This window comes from Centruroides sculpturatus, unplaced genomic scaffold, assembly GCF_000671375.1.
Source record: "Centruroides sculpturatus isolate CEXI.00-Female unplaced genomic scaffold, Cexi_2.0 scaffold547, whole genome shotgun sequence".
Classification (NCBI taxonomy): Eukaryota; Metazoa; Arthropoda; class Arachnida; order Scorpiones; family Buthidae; genus Centruroides; species Centruroides sculpturatus.
Window position 1 is genome coordinate 517,586 of NW_019384676.1, and position 6,237 is coordinate 523,822.

Below are 6,237 nucleotides of genomic sequence, written 5' to 3' on the forward strand. Positions count from 1 at the left end.
AGCACCACTTAAAATCTGCGTCAAGCTATTGGATCGTTTAAACTTAATAATTTTAAATGAATCTCACTCCTAAATTGCAAGATTGCTTGAGGAATGAGGCTGTGAGGTTACTTTAAAAATGAGCCTACAGAGAGTGAGGCAAATTTAGCAATAAAACTACATTGAGAGTGAGGAAATTTTAGCAACGGGCCAAAACACAGCAAAAATCGTGCTCGCTTGATTTACAGGGAGTCAATAAACGAAAATATCTCACATATAGAAGCGTTGCCTGTAACATGCTCTAATTGTTAATCATAACAAATTCCTTCATACCCCCTTCGATTAATCTCTAAAGAGATAAACACCGGCCGATGTTTACCCCGTGTTCTTTTTGTGTCAATAGCTGGCGCCTACGGGGAAGTGTCTCTTCGCTTATTTAACATATAAATTGCCGCTTTGGAAGGGGGGGGGTGAGAGGTATTTGGACACCCTTAAGACCCATTTCGAGTGTGTGTGTGTGTGTGTGTGTGTGTGTGTGTCTGATGTCGAAGATCTGTCTCGATCACGTGGCCCGTGATTGATTGCGTCACACTCCAGTTGAGTGATAAAATTATCCAGAAAGGGTATTGGGAGGAGGAATTAAGTTGCCGAAACGTATTCAGTCTGACGGAAATTTTTAATAACTTCGAATTTCAAAATGTGTAATTTTTTTATGCTTATTTTTATGTAATTTTTCGCATTATTTCGGCCCGTTTTATATGCTTCTGTAAGCGACCGTCGCGTGTCGACATTCTTAACGTCGATATGTGCCTATTATGGTGATTACTTTTGCGAAATTTATGCGAATTTTCCCTTAAATCGTTCTGTTTATCGGAGTTTTTCCGGAAAATTTAAGCTTCTAACGGTAATTTTTAGCGATTTACACGAATGTCAGCTTGTTTTTTAGCGGTATTTTTTGCGAAATTCGCTAGTTTTTGGCGGTTTGAAATCTACGATCGACGTTCACGCTGTTTCCGTGGTTCTTTTTTTCTTTCTTTTTTGCGAAATTTATGCAAATTTCATTTAAATTACTCCATTTGCCGAGTCTTTCTAGCAAATTGAAGGTTCTACCAGTGTGATTTTTCGATCGTTTCGCGCGACTATCTTGTCGATTCGTGATATTTTAGTAGTGTTTCTGACAATTTCGATTTAAATTCAACTCTTTTACGAATTTATCTCGTGTTTTCCCACCAATCGAAACCTCTAAACGGCCATTACCGACAGGATTTTGACTCTAAAATCTACCTGTTTACGGCATCGCTTCTTTGTTTTTTAGTCTTCGGCAATAAATTGATGTAATCTGTAAGAGATAAGACTTTACAGGAGCGTAAGATTTTACAGGCCTAGATAGAAATTTTACCTCTTTACTAATCGCTAAATTTACGCATTCAATCGACCGAAACTTCGATTTTTCTCAGTTTACTTCCTCGATACAACGTTTCGTTTTCCGTTTTTTTCTTTCTTTCTTTCTTGTTCCTTATCTTTTCGCACGTTCGTCGTTACTCCAGAAACCACAAAGGGAACCATTCGCACGCCGAAAATACACGAGAATACACGAAAAATTCAGCCGAAACACAGGAAAAAAAAATCGCATCCGAAACGCCAATAAACCGCAGAAATTCCATCGGAAACGCCCAGAAAGCTCACCCTTTATGGAGCCAAAAACCTGAAATTCGCCCCTCCCCCGTAACAAAAGTAAAAGTTAAAATTTAAATTAAAATAAAAAGAGATTTTTATGACATAAAGGAAATGTTTTTTCCGCTACAAAAGGAATTTCTTTCCAACCCAAGAAAAAGGAATATCCGCTACCGGAAATGACGTCAGAATTATCTCGGATTTAAACAGCGATAATAATAAAAAAAAATATATATATATATATATATATACATATTTTATTTTTTCTTCCTTTCTATACACATAAAGTAAGTAATATATATATGTATTATCATTACCACGTTTGATATTTATTGAAAGGAATGACGACCGGTTGGGGGGGTGGGAAATTAGCGAAAAATTTCACGAGATGACCCCCGTGACCCTAATGTTATCGCAGAGGTCGACCCCACATTTTTACCTGCTCGACCTGCCCAACGCTAAGATGATAGGGTTATCAGCGTGTAGTCTCGCCATCCACCCATACGTGTCATTCTGTACGCGACACGTCTGTCCGAGACGCGTTAGGCCAGTCATTCCCGATATAAAGAAATTCCCATTAAAGTCGAACGAAACGGGAGAAATTCGGGTTTGTGCAACCAAAAAAAATAAAACGCGAGAGGTAAATCCCGTTTATGGACCCGTTTAAGCCGATTGCTACGAGCGTAAATCAAATTCTCTCCCTCCCCCGTCTCGCCGAAATAGAGTAATTTACTTCAATTTAAAATTAAAAAAAAAAAAAAGGTATTGGCCAATCACCATGCGGAAATTTTTAAATTTTTTTGCAATAATCGTCCAATCAAAGTGAAAGAATGTTTAAATTAAACAAATCGACCAATCACAATAGAGGAATTTTTAAATTAAGCAAATCGACCAATCACAATAGAGGAATTTTTAATTTAAGCAAATCGACCAATCACAATAAAGAAATTTTTAAATTAAACAAATCGACCAATCACAATGACGAAACTTTTAAATTTTCACAAAAATCGACCAATAAAAGTGAATGAAATTTTAAATTAAACAAATCGACCAATCGCAATGAGGGAATTCATAAATAATTTTAAAACATTCCACCAATTACAATACAGAAATGATTAAAAAATAATAATAATAATAATAAAATCTTTTCAAAGTCCAGCCAATGGCAGTACACGACTTTAAAAAACAATTAATTTACAATACAAGAATTAAAAAATAATAATTAATTCAACCAATCACAATAAAGCTGTTTAAAACTAAAAAAAAAAAAAAATCGAGTAACCAATGAGACAATCGAAATCGATTTCAAATTCTAACGGTCGACGAATAAAGAGTGTCGGTTATTTTTGAATTTAAAAATAAATGCGTGCGTGCTTGTTTTTAATAATTTATTACTTAAAATAAGTTTATAATTCCGGAAAGACCCCGATATAACGGAAACACACGGTGGAGGATGCAATCAGTCGTTCTTAACTTGCGCAATTTAAAAAAAAAAAAATTAAATAAATAAATAAATGAAGAGAAACAAAGAAAGATTACAATCTAAAACCTTATTCAGCCTTAAAAAGAGGGAAATAAAAGCAGAGGGGGGAGAGTGATTTTATATATTTCTGACATTTTTAACACACAACAAGGATAATTAATCATAGAGCAGTTTGTTTATCTTTGTCTGATTGACATCCTTGGCCAACAAGTTTTATGTACTTTCCCCCCTATTTACCGGCGAAATATTGTTTGTTTTTAAAACATTAAATTGTTTCCAAATAAATTATTGTTTTAACTAACAACGTTTAAAAATAATCAACTTTTTTTTTCGGTAATTAAATCGAGGAGAGAAAACAAATTAATAAGGTTATTTCGGTTCAATTTAAGTCTTGATTCTAACGTTGAAGGCGTTTATGATCAATTTTTTCCTTTAAATACAGTCGAACCTTTGATAACGGACACCTCCCAACTGCGGACACTTGCTTTTTTTTGTATGTTTTACGAATTTCTTTTTTAAACAAAATAACCTGTAAACAACGGACACTTTTTACGTACCCGTAAACGGCCGTTGTTTACAGGTTCGACAGTAAATATTTCGATATATATAGGCCTATATATATATTTTTTCTCCTGTATTTTCTGTCGTCGATTTCGAAAATTCGAATTCTGTATCCTCATTGGTTCGTTTTGAAAATTTTTCGATTCAAAAATTTAAATTACGCCGGCTCATTGGCTAAAATCGAAATATTGAAGATTTGAAAATTCAAACTTTCGAGTCTCATTGGTTGAATTCGAAATTTTGTCATCTCATTGGTTGTTTTTTTTTAAATTGAAATTCAAATTACGAAAATTCAGTTTTAAATTATTTTAAAGCTTATTTTAACTGTTAGGCCGAATTATAATCGTGTTTACTCGAAAATCTTTATTAATTCTATTCACTATAACGATTAATTTAAAGAGACGGGACCGATAACTTTTAAATTTATTCTTACACAAGGCAACGTATTGTTTTAATAGCACATTTTCCCACACAAACAGACTCGAGGATGCATTCTACCAACCTTCAATCACACAGAAAAAGCACAGAGATGAGTTAAAACACAAACAACAATAGACGTCATTAATCACTAAAATAAAAGAACATAAGCAAAGATGGCGGCGTGTGTTTTCTAGTTCACATCTCAACACAGCAAAGAAGAAGAAGAGTAATAATAATAATAATAAAAAAAACACACAGGGACTATCTTTGAAGATCTTACACATCCAATATAAGAGTTTTAAATGTCACCACATGTCTTCTTAACTGGCATATGGAATGTGAATGTGATATGCACCACATACACTAAGTAAAATGTGGAACACCAAACACACCAAGAGAGAGAACAATAGGTTCATTTACGTCTCCGCGGACATATTTGTGTTAATTTGATTACATTTTTTAACGTCTCTGTGCCGGCGGAATTATTATAAAAATAATAATAATAATAATAAAGTGGTGTCTTTTAAAGGGGGAGAAAAAAAACACCTGCCGTTGGATTTATATAGGATGATCGATAGGAGTTAAACAATAAAAATGCACAATGACTAAACAGGGAAACATCAGAAATGACATCTGTAAAACGAAGCCCGATACGGAAATTATGTATATATAAAAAAAAAGAACGTTTTAAACAAAAAAACACGGACGGATATATGTGTGTGACGTTAAAAAAAATGGCTACCGTAGCATCTGCACCTATTGTAGAGGAGTACAAAGCACTTAACTGAATCGTTCCGTAAAAAAAAAAAAGTCAAGGTTACACACCTCCGAAATTATATTATAGAGGCGATTACTCTTACAAAAATCCCTACTTTATAATTAAATCAGATACGACAACAACAAAACCCTTCTCCCCCCCGGACGTATACACACTTATCTCGAGCCATCACCTAAAAATGGGCATGTAGACAGAAGCTAAGTTACGGTAAGTCACTTTTCTCATCAACATGTAATTAATAATCGCCCCTACGGTATGGGTTAAGTATGGCGACCACGTATTTTAAGTGTGAGACGAATCACAAGCGTAGTTTGAAATTATGGGCAATGGCCTCATACCCGACGGGTTGGTCTAACCCACAACACTAATTTATTTGCTGTACCGCTGATGAAATATATGTTTAGAGGAAGAGAGGAGTTGTTAAGGCCGCCATTTTTTCCCCTTCTTCTTCTTCTTCTTCGCCCCCTTCTCCCTATTTTAATATTCCCTTTGCGTTTTATAAGGACGAGCGGCATCGTCGGACAAATTACTTTCGAACTTAAAGTGCAAGGCCTTAATAATACAGTTTAGTGTGGCCCGACGCGAGTGATGTGTGCAAGGAGTCGAACCGGGCCCGAAGAAGGTAGGTCAAGGAAGGGTTAAATTGTAATTTCCAGTCGAATCCATTAAAGGTGCGGTTATGGCTGCCCTACTTAGTTTTTTTTAAGTGTTTAATCTTTATGTTCTACTCATTGTTAGGGCGTTCGGTTAGGTCAGCAGTTTCCAGATCGGTAACGCGATTGATTTTACTTCCCACCCCCCGGTTTAAGGCCGCGAAAGTGACTCGAATTTCGCTCCCGTAATTGGATTCCGTTAAATCTACCCCCATTAAAATGCTAACCGTGTTATGGTGACACGCATGATGCACTTGACCACGGCCATTCTTAATTTCTCTCTTAGCTGTGGCAAAAATAATCAGAACCTATTATTATTAATGTGTGCGGGGGGGAAGAAACACGCCAGCCGTGGGAACGTTACTTACACCCCGGCCTACACATACGGAGTTAGATAACGTGTATTTATTCGAAACCTTTGGGGAGGGGGGAGGGAGAGAAGAACACCGCCTTCCAGCGCGCGCCACCCCCTCTCTCTCCCCCCCCACCCGTGTTTCTCCATTACGTAAACGGCTACCCGACGAATTACCGGTTATTTTTCCCACCCAATCTATACGAATAACACAGTACTGTACGTGCTATTTGAACTACACAGTTTTGCATCCGCCTCCTGTTCTGAGAGTTCCTAAATTTGGACATTCCAAGATTCTCCCCGTGTTTACAGCTAAGCCGATAAAAATAAGTCGGCT